We start from the raw sequence: 24,828 nt of genomic DNA, 5'->3' as shown, positions 1-24,828 counted from the left end.
AAGGCAGCTGCTGTGCCGTTAATCATTTCAGTCATAAAACATTTTTTGTCTTTTTTTATAAGCTATGTGAGTTTGAAGAAAAAAAAACCTTGTTGGAGGGCATCAGAATGAATCAATCATAAGTTTGTTAGACCTTTAAAACTGTAGTTGCCATGAAAAAAGTACAGCTGTGCTCTTTTATAAGTGTTTTGATTTAGCTTTATTTCTTCATGGTTGAATGTTAAGAAATAACCAGGGGAAAGATAAAAGAAAACAAAATGTTAGCCTTGATAGGATTAACAGACAGGGAATCCAAACCATAGCTTTCCACCTCTTGCTCAATTATCTGCTTTATCCTTGGGAGCAATAGAATTACCCTTAAATGTTAATCTTTGATTAAGATGAGCCTTCACAACACATTCATCGGTACAAGTCATCTTTGAAAAGTGGAAGTATCAGCAGTGCACCTGACCTGAACTTACAGTTGTCACTGCTGAACTATGTCTCTCCATTAGGATTGATGTGCTTGGTTCACTTGAATTAATCAATTACATCCTTAGATCAATCTGTCTGACATTTAGTTTATGAGGAGGTTATCTTTGCTCCATAGATGTGGGGTTAAGTGTTCCAGGAGTCTGTTGATGGTGTCCATTTGCAGTCCTGTAGCTGGCCCTCAGTGATGAAACACCCTCAAATGGCATTGGAGATTTGGCTAAAGACAGGGAAAGGTGCTAACATCATCAAGATTGAGGACGTTTGTTCCACCTACTGCCAACAGCTGGTCCAATATGGTCCCACTCACTTGGCTGGTCAAATAATGTTGAGAGCCAGATTTATGGATGAGTAAATTAGATGGTGGATTCGAACATGTTAGATGACAACAGTATGGTGGCCTTACAATCTTAGCTCGCTAAATTGCTACAGTCATGATATTGATTCAGAAAGAAGCTGCTCTGAAATCGACCCATTACCTATTAGTGATTAAAAATGGCCATCGTACTCCAATGCAACCAAATGAACATATGTGTTTGACCTGACCCAATGATTGAAACAACTGCAGTAAGTGGTTGGTTGGGTGATGGTAATATTCTGACATTAGAAGCCACATTTTTCAGATGCTAACTGCTTCATTGATTGAGCTCTTCACATATTTATACACTCTTGGTTCGACTATTAGGCCATCTAGTGGTTATTGGAATAACCTTAAATGATACACACAAGCAGGGTCATTCTTTAACTTCTACTATTAAACACTTAATGCTGCATTGCGTGAGGGGCATCATGTGTCGAAGTAGACATCTACAATTGTTGAAATCACAGCCCGTCTTCAATACCATAGATAAAATATGTGGGGCTGAACAGCTGAATATGCTAACTGATATGCACTGCAGGTGAAACATTGTAAAGGCAAGAAAGGGTGTTATGGCTAGCTCGTTTTAGGCCACAACAATTAAAGAAGGTCTACACAGAGAGCTTGAATCGACGCAACATATTTTAAGACAATCAAAGGAATAACAAAATGTATGAATGTCAGGTCAGTCGTCAGTGTGTGGTGGAGGATGTAGTGAAAGCCGTGTGTGTAGCTTGTGTTGTATGGTGGAGAGCAAAAGCACAGACAAGGAGCAGGAGCTTGGCAGTGCAAGGAGAGAAGGAGATCAGTGGAATGCAGCCTGGCTTTTATACTCGGCTATGCAGGTGCAGTGAGTCAGCAATCATGAGTAGGCGGAGTCTCCCAGCAACCAGGAAGTCAGGCAAATCAAAGCAGGAGACCAGGGCATAGCAGATTAAGCACAGAGGTGAGCAAACCAACAGCAACAGAGACCACAGCCAGGAAAACAAAAAAGGCCAGGGGGTAACATCAAGGCCAACATGAAATTAAAATGGAGCTGGATTTGTTTTAAGAAATGGGCATTATCTGTTTGCAGGATAGGGAGAAATATAACTAAACTGCTCAGTCAGCAGAGGCATCATGAAAAACAGAACTGACTAAACCTGGGATTTCAAAGTCTTTATAAAGTGGTGTGCAATGCTACGTCCATTACAGTTGTGCTTATTCAAACTCAAGGTCCACTGACTAACTGCCTACCCTCTGCTGCAGCAGGTGGACTGGATTTTGTTGACATGGCCACATAATGGGACCAGCATCAGGTGTACAGGTGGTTCATCATAATGGTTAAGATAACAAACTGAAAGTTAACTTGGTTAGATTTTGGAACATATGTCTGGGTTAAAATAAGGAAGCTTTTAAAAAAGAACCATTGCTGTCATGGTTACAATAAACATTCAGTAAAGGTTGTGAAAAGTCATGGATCAAAGAAATATTGTTGTCACATTGCTGTTTTGTCAATCATCTCTCCAGTGACAACTCCCCATAAAGCAGGCTTTATGGCTGTATATATATATTAGGCTATATCACCTGATGTCCCCTTTTCATCCCATCATAATCTATATGGCAGTAGAGTTTGTCTATGGACTATTATATTATATTTAGACTCAAGCCTTTTCACTTTTTGTGATGTAATGTTTTTCAAGAAGAATCATTACATTTATTATTTAGATTAAACATTAAATCAAATAATTAACATTACATTAACTGAAATGAATGGGCAATCCTACAACTGGAAAATTCAACTGTGTCCTAAGAGGGAATGGATGCCGAGTAGTTATTTCAATGATAAATTAATAAATGCCATGGATCGTCAGCAACAAGAAGTACTTGCTTTTGTTGATGATTAAGGTTCTCTATTAACTGCTCCTGCTGAACGGCATAGAACAAGCTGACATCAGAGCAGGGTGCTTCCACAGTAAAGACTCATTTCCTGTCACCTCACTTCTGTCAGTATCAAATAAAAGCATCTGAACTCAAATGTCACTCAGAGCTGAAATTTGATCTTGAGCATGAAGATTGTCATTAAGTGACAAATACATAAAACTGACCAATATTCCAGAGCCCTTTCAATAATTTAGTATATTACAATTGTGCATCTTAACCATAACAATCTTCAGGATCCTAACCAGTCTGGCTTCAGGGCAGGCCGCTCAACTGAGACTCCCCTCCTTGCTGTCTCTGAGCAACTTCACACTGCTAGAGCAGCCTCTCTCTCCTCTGTCCTCATCCTTCTAGACCTTTCTGCTGCATTTGACACAGTGAACCACCAGATCCTTATTTCCTCCCTTCAGGACCTGGGTGTCTCAGGCTCTGCTGTCTCCCTGCTCTCATCCTACCTCAATGACTGCACTTACCGGGTAACTTGGAGAGGACCTGTATCAGAACCTTGTCCTCTCACTACTGGGCTCTCTTCTGTCCTGGGTCCTCTCCTCTTCTCTCTGTACACCGACACTCTCTGCTCTGTCATTCACTCACATGGCTTTTCTAACCACAGCTATGCAGATGATATCCAACTAATCCTCTCTTTTCCCCAATCTGTAACACAGGTAGCTGCACAAATCTCTGCCTGTCTGACTGACATCTCTCAGTGGATGTCTGCACACCACCTGAAAATTAATCTTGACAAGAACTAGTTATTTTTCTTTCCAGGGAAAGGCTCCCACCCACGACCTGACTATTACCATTGACAGCTCAGTGGTAGCCCCCACTCAGACTGCTAGGAATCTTGGTGTGACACTCGACAGCCAACTCTCCCTTACTGCCAACATTACTGCAACATCCAGCTCGTGTAGATACATGCTGCACAACATCAGGAGAATACATCGCTTCTCACTCAGAGGGTGGCACAGGTTCTGGTCCAGGCTCTGGTCATCTCACACCTAGACGACTGCAACTCCCTCCTGGCTGGTCTACCTGCTAGTGCTATCCGAACTCTGCAGCTCATCCAGAATGCAGCAGCTCCACTGGTCTTTAACTTACCTATATTCACCCACACTACTCCGCTCCATTCCCTTCACTGGTAACCTGTGGCTGCCCGCATCTGCTTCAAAACACGAATACTAAACACTACCAGTAAGTGTGGTCAACCCTTCGCACTGAGGTGTTACCCCATGTCAGAAGCAGGCCTTAATAAGGAAATTGCGTCAAATTATGACACCATCAAACATGCATGCAGTTGAATTCACTGTTGAGTGTGGTTCCTTACAACGACAGAATATGGCCCCAGCTGTCGCTTTCTGATCCTACTTTTCAAGGGCTGCTTGGTGTTATTATTAGAGCACATATGTGACAGACTGAGACACACAGATGCCACCTGAGGCATGATGAAAGACTCCAGAGATGCGTTATTATGCTAAATTATTCACATATGCAGATAAGTTCTTCCTGTGCTGTAATTGCACATGGCAGAAAAAAAACAGGTACCCCATTTATAATTACGCTCAGACTGGGTGTGCTAACACATGCATGTCTGTGCAAACGTACCATATGTAACCTGCAAGTGTCTGCGACAGCATGTGCTGTGTCAGTGCATGTGTGAATGTGCTCACATGCAGCTGTCCTTCTGTCTTTTTTATCGGAGACATTTCCATCTGTGAGGAAAAACTGCGAAAGCACCTAATAGAAACATGTAGTTGTATAATCTTTAAAAGCTTAGTTTAATGGTCTGTATTTATATAGCGCTTGTCTAGTCTTGATGACCACTCAAAGGACTTTACAGTACATTTCCATTCACCCATTCACACATACACTCATACAGTCTATGGACAGAACTTTTTGTGCACTTGAATTGAAGAAGTTTAAGGCCAGTTCATACAGGGGCCTTTAAAAAAAAGTCACTGACTAGTTCCTTAAGGCTAACAATGGTCAGAAGATTAGACATTGTAAGTCCTGCAACTTCTGTCAAACATGTCTAGTTTTAAGGAATGCAGGTCTAGTCCAGGCAGAATTATAAAATATTAGAACCTAGAACAGTTGATGATGCAAGACAGATGTGCAGGCTACAGCAAAATCAGTTTTTAAAATCACCCGTAGTTTTCCAGGACCAACTCATGCTGACCCAAGTGACATCAATTGAGGCAATTTACCGGGCTTAATTCAGCCCCCACTGGAGCGGTAACAGGCTTTTACACAACGTTTTTCTCTTGAGCTGAACAGAAAACCAGCAAAAAGACAGAAAACAGTGGTTGTTAACCTTTAACTCTATCAGTCTACCCAATCTTCAGCCAGAATAACAGTGTTCACAGAGAGGGTGTAGCATTAGCAGGACAATACAGGGCCTGGACAGGGCAGCAGCAGAAGCTCTGGTGCTAATCCTGCATCTACAGAGTGTGTTCAAGCATTGTATCAGGTTGAAGGACGTTTTGGAACAATCAGTGGCCAACAAACGATCTAGTTATGTGTGTGAATCGGACGAGTCAATAACTCAGCTGAAATGCTGTCTATGTGGACAGATTTTCACAATTACAGGTTATATTAAAAACATTTGCATGTCTTTTGTACATTAAAGATGTGTTTGTGACAAGATATATAATCAACACTGTCCATCTCACACCTAACACCTGGTTTTCACCTTCCATTGAAATGTGTTTTTTACTGGATAAATGCATTGTGACCAGGATATGTTCAGATTAGGTTGCTGGATGCTTTGTTCAATTAATCTTTATTAATATGTAACAAAGAAATAAGTGACATTTCCCGCAGGTGCACTTATAGGTGGATTGATCACAATGGTGGATTTGGCAGGCAGTGTAGAATTATTCTCTGCTGAGGTAAAAGGTTAAATGTGTAAGGCCGCAATTGGTCAATTTCATTTGTCATCACTTGTGCACATTCCTGTGTATGAAACAAGCAGAGTATGAATTTGTTATGCACTTGCCTATCACTGTCTTCATAATGCATTCTTGAAATAACAGTGAAGTACTGCCCCACTGACTTCAGACCAGGTTTTTATTGGTCAAAAGCACAATCAATTTCACTGCCCCGAGGTTCTCAATACACCAACAATGCACCTCACCACACATCATTTTAAGACCAACAGGTCCATGAGCACTCAGATGGGCCACTGGACAGAAAAACATTTTCCAACTCATTTTGCTATTACATTGGTGCTGAGTGTAAAATGGGGCCAGTGATGACAGAAATGAATCTACCTCAATCTCCAAGAGGCTATATGAGCCACAAGTTTGGTGATCTGTTATTTTGTAATCTGTTAGATGTTTCTCTTTACTTCATTCTTTCTTGGTAGCTGATATAATTTATTAAAAGTCAATTTGGCATGGTTTATTGGCAGTTTGTTGAACTGTCCGCCTTTCTGGGATAATCTCATTATTTTGAGTTTGTTCAGGCAGTATTGGAAGAGATACTATAATCCTCTGCAGTGGGACTCGATAAATTATTATCTCAACTCATCTCATCATAACCTCTTTTGGATGGAAAAGGAATGGGGGGGGAGGACTCCCCATATGAAGCTCATTTGCATCTGGTTATTTCCCTCTGGTGGAAGTTAACAGATTACCATGGCAACCCCCATGCATTCTTAATGTGGTCTAAATCTGTGTCTCTTATTGGCTCTTTAATCAAATTTTAATTAACAATCTACTCAATGCACTCCCTAATTAACACTCATAAAGTGTGTTTGCAGTTCCTTGTTTTTGATAGTGTTTTTCAGGCCTATGTAATTTCACTGAACTATAATCTAATTACACTGTCGAAACCAGGAAACTACCACTGTTGCATCATGCTGTTATTCACTGTCTGTTACATCACTATTCACAATAGGACAACACCACTTTGCATAGACTCTTGAACATGTATTCCCATGACCATAATAATAATATCTGTTTTTATTTTACAGAAGACTAAATACCTCCTCTTGTGAGTAAACTGACTTTCAAATGTTAAGTTTGAGGACTTTATAGTTTGGAACATTGTTATTGGCTTTCAAAAAGGAACCATATAGTTTGGAACATTGTTATTGGCTTTCAAAAAGGAACCATATGAAAATTCTAACAGCTCATATAGGGTGGACACAACCATCCTTACCCAAGGTCCTCTTATTAAGTTTTTCCAAACTTTCAACCATCACTTATTCTCAATCACCAGTTAAAAGTTCAGGAAAAAGCTATTTGCCTAAAGGCCGATTTGGGAAAATGTAGCCAGGAGCAATCTATGCCTCTCAGCACAAAAAAATCTCAATTAATCAGCTCAGTAGCTCCACACATCATCTGCAACACCATCTCTCCTTTCTGCATTGCACTAATTTGGGGGAAAGTATTTTTTAATATATTATGCGTAAAATGATTCATTCAGTTTCAGCTGCCATTGTTTGACGTACACACACAGTGGCATAGAAAGGTTACTGCAACGCCAGCTAGCGTTTAGCAGTGTGACTGCAGAGCAACATGCCACATGCCAGCACATATGTATGAATGCCCACACTGAAAAAAAAACTGGCTTTGGCTTAGAGCACAGGCTCTGCTAATCAAACGAAAAAGTAAAAACCAGGTTTTAGTGGTCACCCGGTCGGGATTGGAAGGTAAAGTCAAGGTGTATTCTGATTTGCAGCCTAGAATTTTAATGTGAATGTAAACTGCTTGTTTATTGTTTACAAAACACAAACTTCATGATTAGATACAATCTCTGACTCTCTTGAGGAGATGGAAACAAAACCATGGTCTTCATAAAATTTGTCATATGCCTACTCCAACCAACTCACTAACCAACCAACTTACTAACCAACCAACTTACTAACCAACCAACTTACTAACCAACCAACTGACAAACAAAACAAACAACCAACAAACGAACAGACGGACCCTGGGTTGGGGACCTGATCCACTTGTCCTGTCCACTGAAGATATTCAAAAGGTCAAATGTGATGGAAACAGAAACCACTGTTTCATGGCTCCTCTCCAATAAAAAACCCAAACATTAAAGTATAAGAGGTGTTGTGATTGGTGCGTAACCGCAACACCCTCAGCCCTTGTTACATCACCAGCACAAAAAGAAATGAGCGAAAACGCACAGTATGTGATATGTGTGAAGCAGCACAAAAATGTCAGTGTGTCAGCGGTTGTGTAATCTTGTCACATTGTGTTAGAATGTGGTTGATGAAAACAACCACTGATTTACATTCATGCTTGACTGATTTCACTTCTCCTCAGGACACAACATTGCTAATTTCTCAGGAATTCACTAGTCAATGTCGGGCTATGCTAATATATGACTTCAATCCAATTGTATGATTATTTCAAACTTTTACTTTAATTACTAGATCAATGAACAATTATTTAATGCTCCATCCCAGTGGATTATGATGACCCCAACCCTCCAGAGCATGAGGTGCATAACTCTGTGCCACCAACAAGGGATTCTACTCGTCTGCTCTTGTCACACATATAACTGATCTTTATAATAACCTGTTGAATTTATATTTACGCTCATGGATAAACGGCACGTCGCTTCTCCAGCAACGATGAAGTTAAAACACTGCGTGGGGTCGTAATCTGCAAGAAGAACTTCTCCCCTGTCCTTTAACCCGGATGTCCTGGCTGTGCATGTCCCGTTATGTCTCGTATTGTGTGCAGCAGGTGATCGGCCAGCCTGCAAAATGTTGGACTTTTTTCCAATGTGAACTAAATACAGCTCTCAGAAACTGTTGAGCGAATCAAACAAACACAAAGCAAACTTCAGTCCCGTTCAGTTCATAACTTGTGATTAGTATTGGTCTTTATTAACGTGTACTGTACGTGTACATGCAGGTACAACAAGGTACGCTGCAAAATGAACGTAGCTGAAAGCCGACAGTTCGTGAATGCACACTTTGGGGAACATATTAACTGACATAAGCAGGATTCAGTCGGTTCGAGGTTATAAATGTCAGTTTCAATACATTTTGCCCAGCCTTACTTTAATGAAAGCATAACTACTGTGTGTGATGGGAGAGCATAAACACTAATGAGGACCATCAAAGACACCTTCATATATGTGTGAGCTTCTTCTTCACGCCCGAGCTGCTTCCCCGCGTAGCAACACTCACCTTCACACACATTCTGGACTGATGATGACAGCCAACCAACGTATTCTTCTCCCTCCTCATTTCTTTACACTGCCTCGCTTCTCTTTTTGTTCCAGTTAACACAATTGGCAGGACCGTCATTACCCATTCATACAGTGATGTGTCCTCACATCCGACCATGCAAAAGTCACATGGCGGCTGTGAAGGCAGCGCTCTGCTAAAATGTCAGCATGTTACAAAGGATCTGTGTGGGTGTGTGTGTGTGTGTGTTTCCACCTTTTAAGATGGAGATTAAACACCGCAGACCAATGATTTTCACATTCAAACCTCTGTGTGGACATTTCTGTCTGAGCTTGCCTCAGGCCCTGCTTCCACAGCTTTGTGCAGGGACCTACGTGATTGAATTCATTAAACACAATTATAGAATTAGCCCCGGCCTCTTGGGTTAGTGGCATACATTCCTAGTCCATGGTGAAATTCATTTGTGCCCTGCCGAAAGATAAAATGAAGACATTCAACAAGAAGACGTTATGGTGCTTTGGAGTTTGATTAGAATGAGTTTGACTTTGCTGATAATGTAGCTGTGGAATAAAATATCCTGCACAGTTCCAGGTATTCAATTTCATGTCAATGTGTGTGATTCAGATGTTCCTGAAAATCAATATGAGCATTTGGAATAATACACTGAGTTGCTATTAAACTATGAACAATAAATACACATTTGAATTCCTAAAAGAGGATTATGGGCTTATTGGACCAGTAGCAAAACAGATTCAAATGTTTTAAATTGTGTGATTTTAAGAATTACAATTGTGAAAATAAACACCAAAATGAATCTTTGCAACAGTGCATGTTCATAGAAAGTAATGTTGATGAGGATTAAGCTGAAGCAGTTTGGGGTTGGTGAAAAAACCCGAAAACATAATAAGCACTGACTTATTATCATCAACACAATTTGCTGAAAATGTAGTCCTGTTTCTGGCCACTTGACAAAGTATGCAATGAACTCGTCCTGCAGTCATCTGCCTTTCTTGCTGCTGAATTAGACTGTGCAGGTAAACAGCACGGTGGCTTTAATGGAGGGTTTTCCTCCCAGAAATGACGACGTGAGAGCAGAGACTGCAGGTCAGAGGAACTACAGACTTTGTTAATAATGATTTGTGGGTGGGTTTGCTCATAATGAACAGCATGTCTCACATTACATTACTGATTCTGTTAATACAAGAGCATTGGTGATGAAACAGACTTTCTTGAAGTGACTTTTTCCAGGTCGGATGACACAGCATGTTCTGTCTCCTACCAGGTGAAGACCTCCAATGGAAGACACCCAGGAGGCAACCTGACAGATGACCAAACAGCCTCAACTGGCTTCTGTTTGGAAGCAGCAGCTCTACTTCAAGCTCCCTGCAGATGTCAGAGCTCGCCCTCGCTGAGGCTGAGGCCAGCCACCCTGCGGAGGGTCTACAATAAAACAATAAATCAATAACAGCATGATGGGATGATAGTTCACATTGGGGGAGCAGTCTGTCAAAGGAGCTGGATCACACATTCATTGTACTGTGATGTGTCTAACAGATTCTGTTTCATCTCAGTGCTGTGAAGCAATACAACCAAACGTGGGTCATTATTATCATTGTGCTATGTTCCATCTATCTATAGATGGACAGAACTTTGGTCAACTCAGTTTTTTTAATGTGCTTTATAACTACATTTGGATTATATTATCATAAAAAGGAATTTGTGATAAGCTGATAACTATTGAATCTTTAAGTTGTACATATTTCATTATCAAATTCAAATACTGATCTGTTTACTTGTGTGTTCTTTGTGTGTTTTATTTGTTTATCCTAAAATATGCGTGTGTGGTGTCTGAAATGCTATGTGTAGTCTTCCCCATAAAATAAATTTATCTTTAGGTTTGAGGTCCACAGGTTTTGAGGAATTTGGAGAAAGCCTGAACGTATGGTAGGGCATTAGGTTACAGTTCTAAGTGCTACACTAAATTTGAGCTAGTGCCTTCTCTTTTTCTGTCACCGAACAAATGAGAAGAGCTGGATGAAAACCAGATGTGTTTTCTTTAGGTTTATGCAAACAACACTCATATATAAACGAGGAGTTAAAGTTGCCCCCTGAGAAGAGATTCACATTGGCTCCGAATCTCTCTCCAGGCAGGAGAGATGCACATTGACCCCTGATCTCTCCATAGGCAGGTTGCATTGCTTGTTTTGATGCTGAACTTTTTGTAATAAACATTTTATACAATTAAGACGGTGTCATCGGAGATTCCTTCATCATCTTCACATCATCGCAACCCCAATATACGACACGTGTGCACAGTGTAGACTGTCCATTAACATGTTGCGTAAGAGATATAAACTATTTGGATTAACAACGAGGTTCAGTTTAATGTTCCTATCGGTCGCAGTTTCTGATGTCCCTGCATAACTCTGCAGTGATAACTGTATGAAACTATATGTTTAGAATAAGGGGATGCATATTAGGAGTTACCCCAGTTGGAGGAGAAAGAGAACAAATGAGTCAGAAGCTTCTCTAAACTTCACCACCTCATCCTGGTCTTTATGCAATCACACGCCTTTAGCCAATCGCTGATCCATTGTGCATATTGAGTGACCCACCTCGGCAGCACCTAATCTCTCGACGCCTGCTCATCTCGTCTCAAACCCTCCCATCAGGAGCCTTTTATGAGACGTACCAACCTTGCCCTTCTCATCCTCATTGTTGAAGAGAAAATTCATAGACCCACTTCCCATGATTTTCTACTTCCTGCTGGGTCTCGGCGCTAAAGTCTTTCCCTACTGTTTACAATAATTTGAATTGAACGTTAATTTCTAATCACAATTATTTCTCTATAAATGTCGCCTGACTGAAATGAGAATTGTTCAGTGTCGAATAATGGTTTGGTGTTGGTACTATATTGGTGCATTCAGTACGCCAACATAGACCCATAAAAGCATAATATTATGGGTATCCTGTAGTGAAATACTCAGTAGAGGAACTTTGCTCTAAAATAATAAATAAAAACACAAAGAAATAAATGGTAAATAGAGGTAAAAAAATGGATGGAGATTAGTTTAAGTGATAAAGAAAAAAAAAGAAATACTTTCCAGATCTCATTATATTTCTGGCTGGAGCTTTGAGCAGTGTTCCAGTTGAAGGTTGGACATTACTTCCACTCAGCACCTGTGAGATGTAAGATGGCACGACTTTCTTCCAACTGAGTACAAGACAGTGAGTAAGTAGAGAATTCTACAGCCTCGGCTTGGTAAGTTACTGAAATGGTTTGGATCAATAACCACATTTCACGTATATATGAAAAGGTCCAGAATGGGATCAGCTTGAGACATCATGAAAACATATGACTGGGGCTTGCAGGGACTGTCAACTGATGCTGATAGAAACCTACTTGCAGCTCGATGTAACCTGTGCACAACCTAAACTGTAACAAGCCATGTCTAATGTTTATTGATGATGAGTGTACCAGTGTGATTGCAGCCTGCCAATCTATATTCCCAACTCTTCCTTCTACTAGCCTAAGTGTTTTGACATAACCACATACCTGCATGGAAGGACTGGGTGAATAATTCAGGCCAGGAATTTAACTTCTTTTAAAGGCCAGCCTTTTCATGCAAAGCAGCAGACCTCCAATTTTGTAGGCTAAGCCTATTTGTTAATGTAACAGTTACCATACTAAAATAAAGGCCTGTCGCCCGTACATGTCTGTAGAAAGTTAAACATCTGGTTAGAAGCTAAGTTTAGCTGTTTTTCATTAACAGCCACTGAGCTTCACTAGCTTCACAGTTACTAGTCTTCTTTCAGGATGTTGCTCCTCGTGCAGTTTACCCATAAACAACCATTTTATATGCATCACTGAACCAGGCTGAGATAATCATGAATGTGCCAAACTGTATTTCTTCTTTAAACTAACATTAAAGCTCCCTATAAGAGTGTGAGTAAACAAGCTTCACGCCTCCAAAGAAACCAGTTTTGAGGAATGGGGGCTACCTGCGTGTTCAAGATGCTCAGTGTAGAGGGTCCTTTAAATCAAATTACATAAGTGTACAGTATTTGCAACATGTATGGTGCAGATAGAGGACAGATCCAAGTGTGATCTACTATGCAGCAGATATGGTTCACACTGAATGGACTGTGTGTGTGTGTTTGTGTGTGTTTACAAGAGAGATGTGATGTGTTAGAAGTGCTATCTGGTGGCCCACAGATGGGGCACTTCCCACTGTGTCGGTGTATCCTTGTGTGTCTGATGTGTGTTGAACAGGTGTTGAATGCTGCTTGTGCGGTGGTCCACCTACTGTGTTTTCAACCTGTGTGTTGTGTGTGTGTGTGTGTCGGTGTGTGCTCATGTCAAACACTTTGCCTAACTGTGCAGGGAGGTGAGAGCAAATTGGTCACTTATGATGTAAGCATTTACAATATGCAACAGCAGAATTACATGGGACGAGTCTTGATGTCATAAGGCATTCATCATTTCAGTCAGAACAGACATCAATTGAAAACCGAGCTAATTTTACTGCACAACAGGGAGGAAGTGATGTAATGAGTCTGGTTGGTGCTTTTAATTTCCGCGCCTATGTTAACAGATGAGAGCTGGCACACTGGCTGTGGTTCAGTTGTTGTACTTCTACAGATTTGAGGTCTTGCTGATTTTTCCAAGTCCTGCCCGCGGTGCACAGCAGAATAGACAGAGAACATGATCTTTCAGACCAGTTTCAATATTCATCTGTCCAATATGTCATGAATCATAAATATGTGTAACACTTCCTGTAGCCTACCACTTTCAAAACTAAAAGCACTTTCCTGTTGACTGAATTCATTTATTTGTTTTTAAAAGGTTCATACTGTCTAGTACTGGTATTTATTTGAGTCCACAGGATTACACGGGATAATTTTATTTTAGGAAATACAGCAGTTTTACCAGAAACTTCAGAAAATCTGTCATTATATTAAAAATTAAATGTAAAGAAATTCAGGTGATGGGCAGTAGTCTCTCTCTCTCTCCCTCTTGCATACCCCCCCCCTTCTCACACACAGACACACACACACACTGACTCACGTTTATATTTTTAAAGTAAACCCTATGTAAAAACATTACGCTGACAGTAGCACCTCTGCTGCAGAAGCTCTACTGAACCGCAGCCCGTGTGAACAGCTGACAGACCAGACGCGTAGCTGTTCCGCAGCCAGTGTGCGCCGTTAGACCCCTTGTGATGTCATCTTGGTTAAGAGGGGGTGTGGCTGTCCATAGCACAGGGAAAAATCCCAGGGTCTAGAAACGGGCGGTGGTTGATGGGATGTTGAGGATTTGAAATGAGAAGATGAGTGGACTCAGCTGGACTCTGGCTATGGATATGGAAAGTGGAAGTGACTGGGGAGAAGGAGGGTTCCAGCAAATCACTGAAATGACAGCTGACAGCGAGAGAGATGAGAACAATGTGATTGGCTGATTAGGGATAGCAGCAATATCTGATTGGATTGCCAAAAAATGAAAAACCCACAGACTGATGATGAGAAAAGGTGGAGGGACTTGTGAATGAATGGGTTATAAGATATAAGTCTACCTGATTGTACCTATGATAAGCTTCACTTCTATAGTCAAAATCTCATGAGGAAATGATATTTTCTGTAAGGTTTTTAGTTTTTAGTTTTGCTGTCTAACCCACAACTGGATGAGGAGATCAATATATTTCATCTGTGTCTGGTGCAGAGAAAAGTCATCAAGCACTTTACCAACAAAAGCAGTGTGTCCCTTTAATTTCCCCTTCTGTTACAAAGTCAACATTTTCCTCCCTCACCCCTTGGTGCTGCCCAACACTTTGGACACATCTGGGTCGAAAGTATAAAAAAAAAATCTAATTTCAAATCACTTAGAAGATAAATTGGAAAATGTTTTTTCTTGCAGTTTCGCCTATTTCGACCCTATATTCTCATAGTGTACCATCCTGTCACAGTTAATGGAGGTGCTGGGAGCTTGCTGGCTTTAAATCTACCATACAAGCAGAGCACTGTTTTCATTGGTTTCATCCATAAAACCCACCAAATTGGTGTTCTTAAATCAACCTTTTAAATAGGATCCTTTCAGCCCTCTCTTTCTTCGTTCCAGACATGTCTGAGCCGGCTGAAAGACACCTCACCATCCTTATCTAGATATATGAGGAGAACCAAAAACCCACTGTTGAGGAAAACTCTGTCTGTACTCATTAAAATCAACCTCCTGATTCCACATCTTTCTGTATTTCATTCAAATTCCATTTCGGACCATTCAACAAGTTGAACATGTCTTCTTCTAGACCCGTGGATAAACTACAGTAGTCGGCAGCTGCATCAAACCATTGCTCAAAATCACTGCAAGATCATTTTTAGAGCTTGATAAAAAAACATTTCACAATATTGGACCGACACATTCATGCATGGGTGTCGCAGGTGCTGATCTCCAACATGCCAAAAACATCCATAGCATAATATCCTCTTCAGCAGTTTGTCAACAAAGTAAAAGCACAATGTTTGTTTTGCTTCTGCAATGGAAAACTTTTATATTGAAGGTTGAACAGAAAGCTATGACAATGGACAGAGTAACATGAAGTTTAGTAAAAGGTTGGAATTATCATATAAATGTTTGAAAAGAGGTTTGTGCTATGTGCTGTACCTGCAGCTTTTGGAATTCTAACAAAATGAAGGAAACATATTTTAACAGTGCCGCTGTAGATACTTATTTATCTTAACATGGTGAGGGTCAAATCTAGAAACATAATAAAGACTAATGAAAGAACCCATCAGCCTCTGACACAAACCCTCAGTAACGTAGCAACAGCTAGCCCAGATGTGATCCTCAAGTTCTAAAATACAGCCACTCTGTTCACTTACGAGGCTTCTTTTTAAGGGAAGTTACAATTCACAAATGACAAAAAAGATCAAGGCCTCTTAATGAATTGTTAATCAGAGAGACAGATATTTATGCAGACAGCTTAACTTGCAAAGGACACTTATTATTTATCCATCTATGGTCATATCTGCATCCACCTTGCAAATATACGTCCAGTATTCACTCTGTTTTATCCAGTCCTGGATGTAAACAGTTCCTGTGATGTTTGTGGCAAAAAGACACTGAAAACACTCTCTCTACTAATCTAAAGAGTCCAGTTAAGATGATGAGTCTGTCACTGTTAGTGAACCATTGTCACACATTAAGCCACAATATAGAGTATTGGATGGACATGTCGATGTGCTGAGCGGAAATAGAAAATGTGGAAATTACAGTGCCACTTTATTGAAAGAGTGCTTGGAAAAATGTAACAACACTGTTAAAGATGAAGGGTTTAAATATTTCTCACGTCGTATTGCCACAAAACCTCACAACACCAAGTTATTATTTAGGACCATTAACTCCCTTATTCAACGACCCCCTGATCACAATGAAGTTTCTTCTATCGAGAGATTTTTTAATTGATAAAGTTTCCAACATCAGAGCCCAAATTGTGCCTTACCTGTTTATGCAAAAAGAGAGTGAGGTGCTTCAGATTTTTCATTCCTTAAATCCAATATCCCAGTCTGATCTCCTGAGGATGATTACAAGCATGAAATTATCATCCTCCCCCTAAAATAATTTACCAACAAGGTTTTTAAATGAAGTTTGTACCTTCTTATCTCCTGACATCTTAACAATATTTAACAAGCCTTTATCTTCTGGTGTAGTTCCTACTTTGTTTAAAATTTTTATGAAAGTCTTGGAGGAAATAGTATATTCACAGCTTACTACATTTATGAGCATCCACTCAAGTCGAAAGGCTTTCGAACGCATCACAGTTCTGAAACTGCACATTTGAAAGTTAATGACATTAGGATGAACTCAGGATGAACTCAGATGCCTTTGTGCAGTTGTGGTGCTGCGTTTGATACTGTGGATAATGGGATGCTAATGAATGGGCTTGAAAACTGTGTAGGCGTGACTGGGACTGCTCCTAACTGGTTTGAACCCTACCTTTAACGGGAGATTCTTTTGTGTCTCGATTGGGAATGCTCTCTCCAGCTTCTCAGATATCACATGCTGCGTTCTTCAAGAATCTGTTCTTGGTCATTTACTGTTTTCAATATAAATGTTACCACTGCGTCATGTTATTTGTTTCCTTTCATTTTGATGCCGTTGACACCCAGGTATATCTGTCCGTTAATCCATCAGACCTCTCCTCAACTGCTTCACTCACAGCTTGTCTTGCAGACATAGGGTCCTGGATGTCCTGCAACATCCTAATGCTGGACAATGATAAAACCAAAGTTTTGGTGTTTGGACCTCAATCACACAGGGATGCTGTAAATGAGTCCTCAGCTTCCCAGGGTCTACAGTGCACTCCTGAGGCCAAAATCTGGCTGTAGTCTTTAATTCAGACCTGAATTTATCAAAACATTTTAGCAATATCATCAAATTAGCTCTTGGTCAAATCAAGAGTTTGGCCAAATTAGATTATTTCTCACTTTCACTTTTGCACAAACTACTGTATTAATCATGCTTTTGTCTCCAGACATCTATATTACTGTAACTTATTATTAGCAGGCCTGCCCCAGAATATAGTGCTATATGAATAAAGTTATATTATTATTATAATTATTATTCAGAGTTTGCCAGTCCACTGAGGTTATGGTCAATGGGACGGAAATGTTGCATCCATTTATGTCACGTGCAAAATGTGTAACCTTGCTGACTGTATGTCAACTTCACATGCTCCAGGTACAATACATCCACCTCCTGGAATGGCATGGAATAGAATGCAGAATCAGGTATGCGTGAGTGGAATGCCAGACCCACACAGACCTTCACTTTAGTATGAATGGAACTGTGGTATGTGAGTTTGGAAAAAATACACACCTCTCAGCAGTCACATGACAAATAAGGTCAACCCGTAGAGCTCTATATACCTCCGAGATACTATAAAGTACTACTGTATTGAGAGAGGGGAAAAAACTGCTACTTTTAATGGGAATGTAAGAACTGTTAGGATAAAAAACATTAAAACTTAAGGAACAAGTTCTGAAAAAGCCAAAGTTATATGAGCAGGCACATTTTGGAGAACAGATTTAAGACTGATAAGGTTTAATCAATTACAATAGGTCTACGACATTTATCAGACATGATTTTAAGCTGCATGTGTTACAGCAGTCACGTCTCAATGAAATCATCCCTTTCCAAGTAATGGCTCCAATTACATTAAATAATACAGCCTATTATGCACTTTGCATGTGAAGAAAAAAACAACCCTCACAATTTCCCTTGAAAAGCTGGGCATGAATACTCCATCAGGCCCATTTGTACTATAACAATGTTGCCAAAATGACAGCATCAATTTCCGCCTCTGAAAAATATTAAGCACTATGCATGTTCACACAAACAATCAAAACCCAATCAGCTGAATTTCTAACGCAGTAAATTAAGCGGATGTGGAATGATACCATTGTCATGCAGAATATACCAGTAATCACTTAAATGAGCAGGAAAACAGAAATCAGCCACAAAAGGCCTTCAGACATTCTGCGTGGGTGATTAGGTGGGAGAGCATGTGCTTCGGCTCATCAGTGGAACATTATAGATAACTGAGCTCTCCTCTCATCCTGTAATAAATTGTTTTTGTGTGAATGTTTAGAAGGAAACTCGAAGGCTATGCATAGCGTTGTCATCACAATTTATGCAAAAATATTTTTCTTTTCCTTGTTTTTTTGTATAGTTTTCATTTTTTATTCCATGTAGTCGTCCTAATTGAGATCACTATATCAGTATTCTACTTGTTCTCGCAGATACCCTCCATGTTTCAAGCAACACACGCTCAGCCTGGGAACTGGAGCACATTTGCAGAGTAAAAAAAAATAAAAAAAGAAGTAAAGAGAAAGAAGTACCCCAATTAAGGCCCAATGATGAAAGAGGTAGAAAGCAGAAGTGTAGAAATGGAGTGAATCAGAGGCAGACTGCACGAGTTAAAAGAGAGCAAGAAGTAAGTGAAGAACAAATCAGGAACCAGATGGCAAAATGAGACCGAACGCCAGAGGAAGAGATTCAGGTAAAAAGGAGATGGAGGAAATTAGTCATCTGTTTTTTTTTCTTGTCAGTCACGGAGTCAATCTGACCCTCGAGTCCCTGTGACAGACAGAAGCAGCATTCAAAAATGCATCGTTATTGGGGAGACAAAGTGACATGCTGATTCTGGAAGAGAACAGACAGTCTCGTCCAGATGTCGCTTTCATATTTTATCACTTTTCTTTATCTTTAATGCTTTTTTTTGTTGTTTTTTTTTTAGTTCAATTATTCAGTCAACCTCATTAATAGATATGACTGCAGCGCGTGTAATCTCTGTGCCAGACATTTGATCTGTTCTGGCTCTGGGCGTCGAGGGTGGGGTTGAGAGGGGGGCTGCTGTAGCGGGTATTGTTTTTCCTCTTTCATGATGGCCGGCGCTTTAGATCAGCTGCCGCCGACCTCATTATTTTATCACAGAGGGGGATTTGAGGCGCGCTTTGTGTTGCCTGTTTTTCACTTTATTACCTCACTTTTCTGTGGCAGGCAGAGGCCCATTTATTCAAAAGTTGGAGTAGTTTGGTGGGATCTTTGTGCCTGGAAAAAAAAAAAGCTGACTTGTGGTTATGTAAGGCTCTTGTTTAAAACTTTACTGCTGCATGATGCATCACACCAGGAGCAGCATTAAGAAAGTATCACGGGGCTTTAATGTCATATGAATATTTTTATCGTTTAATTATTTGGTGCACAATGTCAGAGCTCTAGTCATGGTCACAAGTATTTTTCTTATGTAACTGCCACTGTGCCACTGTTCAAATGCTCATTCAGGCTGCAAGTTAAATTAGTATTTAACAATAAATAAAGCATTGGCTTCGATGTGCTGTTGACAAAAACACACGCTCTTAACAGTGGAATTAATACACTACATCCTGCATCTGTCTGCTGCACCAGATATTTGTGTTGTTTTCATTGGTCGGAAAAAGTCCAGACGTCTTTCAGAGGTCGAATCTGAAATCTGAGTATTTGTGCCAAATTTGAAGGGATTCTCTCTCACAAGGAAAAAACGGATTTTGTGAGGTCACAGTGACTTTGACCTTGGACCATGACCATGAATTTGAATCAGGTCATCTTTGACTCCAAGTGAATGTTTGACCCAGATGTAATGACATTCCCCGTGGGTGTTATCGAAAATATCCCGATCACAAGAACATGAGGTCACCGTGACCTTAATCATTGACCACCAAAATCTAAACAGTTCATCTTTGAGTCAAAGCAAACATGTTCACCAAATTTGAAGAAATGCCCTCAAGGAGATATCACGTTTACCTGGGGAAATACATTTTCTGTGAGAGGTCACTGCGAACTATGACATTCAAAATCAAATCAGTTCATCTGTCAGTCCAACAGAGCTATGTAGCTAATTTCCTCTATGTGCTCTTGAGATATCTTGTTCACAAGAATGCAATGGACAGACATCCTGTAAACTGGGCCTCCAGCCACTGGCTGTCGCCGGCCTCTAAAGGGCTCCAGTTGTTTCAGAATTTCTGCTGTGAAAACACTAGTGATTTTAACATGTTAACTGAATGTCAAGTCAAGAAAAATCAATTACTGGAAAAAGTATATATTTTGCAAAAAAAAATGTAGATATTAAAAGCTCTTTTCAAAGATGGTGTCAGAAATTGTTTTTTGTTTTTTTTAAAGCATCAGTTCCCTCCATGAAAAACTCCACGTTGACTACATGAAATTAAGATCAGGGCTGAGGGAGACCATCTTCTCCTGTGGTCTGTGCAGATAGTTCATCCTGACTGTACGTGTGAGGTTGTTGTTATTCTGCAATCATGGGAACAGTGAAATGCCTCCCTGACAGCATGGCTTGATGACTAAGAATCTGTATGGTAAGTGCCTAAAGCCATTGCGCACAAGTGTCCTGTTAAAATAACAATATGGTGCTTGCCCGCATCCCAATATATTTCAGTTGAGTTGTCACTGTTCATGTGATTCAAACAATGATGACTCTATTGGGCTTTGCATGGTATGGTTTACATGGTAAGGTTTGTGTGGGTGACTAATAATAACCCAACAGTTCCTTTGTGGGGCCACATTTAAACTCACAAGATCCAGATTTTTATTTTGACTTTATTGCAAACATTTAAAAATATCAGTCCCCTTAATATGGCAGACATTTTTTCATTAAGATCCATGAATTATTCTCTGAGAAATTAACTCAATTATTGAAAAAGGCCATCTCAGAAAAAGTCTCTGAAACCACCCCTGATCCAGATTTGCACAAAAATTTAAGGATTTCAGCCCTAATCCATTCTTCCACACAATGCCGTGGTAATCCGTCCAGTGGTTTTTGTGCAATCCAGCTGACAAACAAATGGGTTTTGGGGCACAGTCCTGCTTCTTTCTCCAATCCTAATGCAGAGTTGTTGTTTACAGACACAAACTCCAGATATTGTCCACACAATTTGGTCCGCATCTTCTCTGGAGGTTGCCTTTCACACATGAACAACACAGCAGGACATTCTCCACTCGCAGAGCTGTCCGATTTTTACATTTGTCTTGTCAGCCCCCCGTCAGCTCAAAAAAGAGAAGAAATCCTCGAGTGAAGGGCAGAAAGGCTACATTGAGTGCTCTAACTTTAACAGGCTTTTGATTAAAAAATGAGGACCGCATGAGGCCTGGTTGAAGAGGTATTTCAGCAGCACTTGACATCTTCCATTTGTGACCGGAGCGGCAGGATTTGGCCAAGGTAGTCGAACCATATGTCTTTGCCAGCATGAGGCCTTCATCACAGCCACGTGAGAGCTGCTTCACCCTCTGCCAAACCTGGAGTTACACATACTGAACATGCTCACTACCACAAGGGCACCGACTGAACTCTAAGACAGAAGGTGAGGTGACTAAAAACAAACATGTTTTTTGGTCATGTGGTTTAAATAAACAGTTTAATGTTGCATTTATGAATATGTATATATATCATATTAGTCATTGTTGTTATTGGTAGTGGTGATGATGGAACTGCATATACTGCTTGCAGGGGAACATGTACAATCCATACTGCTGGAGTGTGGTTGGAACCCTGAACGCAGACAGTACTAAGCCCTGAACACACTGCAGCACAAAGGGAAAGTCATCACAGACAAAACTATTCTCACCAGCAATACAGTGTTTACAGTTGGTGCCTCGATGACAGGATTTTATTTTTGAAATTACCCTGTGAAAAAAGCTTATGTCTGGCAGCCGCCATTTCTTTTAATAAGCTGATCTCCCCCGGAGACATGAAACCGAATTTCTCATTGCAGAACATCTAAAAAAGTCTGAGCTGTCAAAAGTTAGACGGCCCCCTCATTTCCAAGATGGAACGTTATCCTGCTGGTATTGGTTTTAATTTAATGCAAATGCACATTTCCATATTGATTAGTCAAACTTTATGCTTCCTGCTCAGTCCCTCCTGTAAATAGCTGCTCCCTGCTTCCTCGCATCACTGGCTGTATACATTTTCATGATTAATTCCCATTGATAACGGGAATCAATCACTTGTTGATCTTTTATCAGAGACAAGCAGAGATGAAGATGAATCCGATAGCAGGGTCCTTAGGAAGTACTGCTCAAAATCAGATGTTTCACCTGCAGTAGATGAGAACTCTGTTCTGAACTTGACAAAGCAAATCAAGCTGATTTTTTAGTACATTTGACTTGTTTTTGCATTTCCTTCATGGAAGCCTTGTCTGCCTTTAAAACAGCAAAATCAATTCATTTCACATCAATGTATCACCTTCAACATTGACCATTTCTGAGGTACAGATTTGCATTGAGCACCAATATAAATGGATTGACAACTTGACTATGACGGAGCACAGACCTGAAGGGTCCAAAGCAGAGAAAGCTGTTGTAACCTGTGAGCCGTGTTTCAGACTAAGCTGCTCAACAAAGGAAGTGCGGAGCAGCCGGGTGCAGCAGAGGCAGGAAGTGACATATAAACTCTGTGGTGGAGATCACGTGATTTACACACAAATACAATTTAAACACTTGATACTGGTGTCAGCTCTTATCACCACAAACTCTCCTGACATCTTCGTCGGTGTCTTCTACATGTGTGATACCTCATTTTCACCCCATCACTGATTCAAACAATCTCATTTAGTCACTCTTCTCCAGCCTGAGGCAGCTCCACCTCACCGCTGCACTCTTCCTCAATCTGAGGCAGCTCCACCTCACCGCTGCTCACTGACATGCTGTTAGAATGGGTGATGCAGGGTGATGGAGACATATTGGGATGCTGTGGGAGACATTATTTGTATATTGTTCCACCTTCTGGTTTCTTTGATGCATGAAGTCCATATTGAAATCTTCTGCATAAGAGAGAAGAGAGTCTAATCACACCAGCAGATCAAGAGTTATATTTACACTTGGGAACCACGGGTAGAACCAGCGAGTATATAGCAGAGAACCATAGTCTATCTGTACCTTGAACTTAGCGACTTTACTGCACTGGAGGAACACAAGCAGGTTGCAGCTAAGCTTTAAGCTTTAAAGCCCGAATAAATGAAAAGGAAAAACCATTTAGGAGGCTCATCATTTAGATTGTCACCCCTGACAATTTGGAAGAATTGAAAGAAAAGCGCACCCATTAATAATACAAATAATAATAACAGCTTGCATTCATATAAAGCCTTTCAAGAGACCCAAGGACGCTGTACATGTGTCCGTGAGGATAAAACATAAGAGAAAAGGAAAACGTAATCATATAAAAGGATAGAAATAAATAGCAGGGCGGACCATTATTGAGACCAAAGGCGTAGTAGCATGTATAAAGCCATTTAACCTGAATCGTGAACAGCTGCACTGTACTGTATGCACGATTCAGACACAACAAAACCCATGTTCAACTTGCTTTAACTTCATCTGAAAAGAGGACATTGCAGAGACTCACAGAGACGTGTACAGCAATAACAGCAAAGGGGAATAATAACACAAAAAGCTAAAAGCAAAAACATGAATACAGGAAAACCAAAGTCAATCCTCTGCACCATCCTCTGGGGCTCTTAGCTATCATTTATTGATCTGGGCATACCGGCCTGTCAATAGCGCTCAAAACCAGGGCTGATCATTCATCTGTATTACCAGTAATCAATCAGCGCAGGATTGCATTTTGCACTAAGTGTCTGATCGATCTCGGTGTGTAAAGCCGAAGCCTCTCCAGGCCTCTCTAATACTTGGCTAAATAACTGCTGTCAACAGCACTACAAATTGAAAGCTGCTGCTGCATCTGAATAGGGGAGGTCACGATGAGCCTGTGGTTCTTCATACAGTCCAGTTCACACAGGTCTTTGAAAGGACCATGTTGAAGTCAATGACTTGTAAACAAGCAGCACCAACACTTTATTATATTTGGTTGAATAGACAAACACCTATATAATTATTAACAAAAACGTAAAATTCCCTTGGTGCACTCACTCCACTATTTGCTACACTCACTCTACTGTGACAATTTGCGTGCATAGTATCTAAGTCATAGAAAATAGTGAAGTTTAGTAGATCAAATGTTGAGAGATGTACTTTTTTCATGAAATAGTAACAGCTTAATCTGGTGGGAAAATATTGCTTCTAAGAAAATGCATTATTTGTGTCGTGACTAGTTTCAGGATTGTAGTATTATTGTCAGTGACATATTGTGGAGGTGGGCTTGGTTTGAGCGCTCAGCTGGGCGATAGAGAATGTGTGGAGCCGTGCAGAAACAGGTGATTTGATAGGCACAGCCGAGTTCTCTAATCATCTTTAAATGCTGAGAGGAGGCTGCTGCTGACCGATAAATAAGATGCAGGGTTGTACAGAGTTGGTGAAGTGTGTGAATCAATAAATATTTCAAACGGCTATCTGTGTCCCGTGTGCTCCATGCTGCCTCAA

General features: G+C 40.5%; 1 pseudogene; it reads left to right on the top strand.

Moving 5' to 3' along the window:
* Window positions 1-1,498: 1,498 nt before the first annotated feature.
* Window positions 1,499-4,047, top strand: LOC138411516 (uncharacterized; annotated as a pseudogene).
* Window positions 4,048-24,828: the final 20,781 nt, after the last annotated feature.

Source organism: Paralichthys olivaceus, chromosome 9 (assembly GCF_024713975.1).
Source record: "Paralichthys olivaceus isolate ysfri-2021 chromosome 9, ASM2471397v2, whole genome shotgun sequence".
NCBI lineage: Eukaryota > Metazoa > Chordata > Actinopteri > Pleuronectiformes > Paralichthyidae > Paralichthys > Paralichthys olivaceus.
This window is presented reverse-complemented; position numbering and strand designations above follow the sequence as displayed.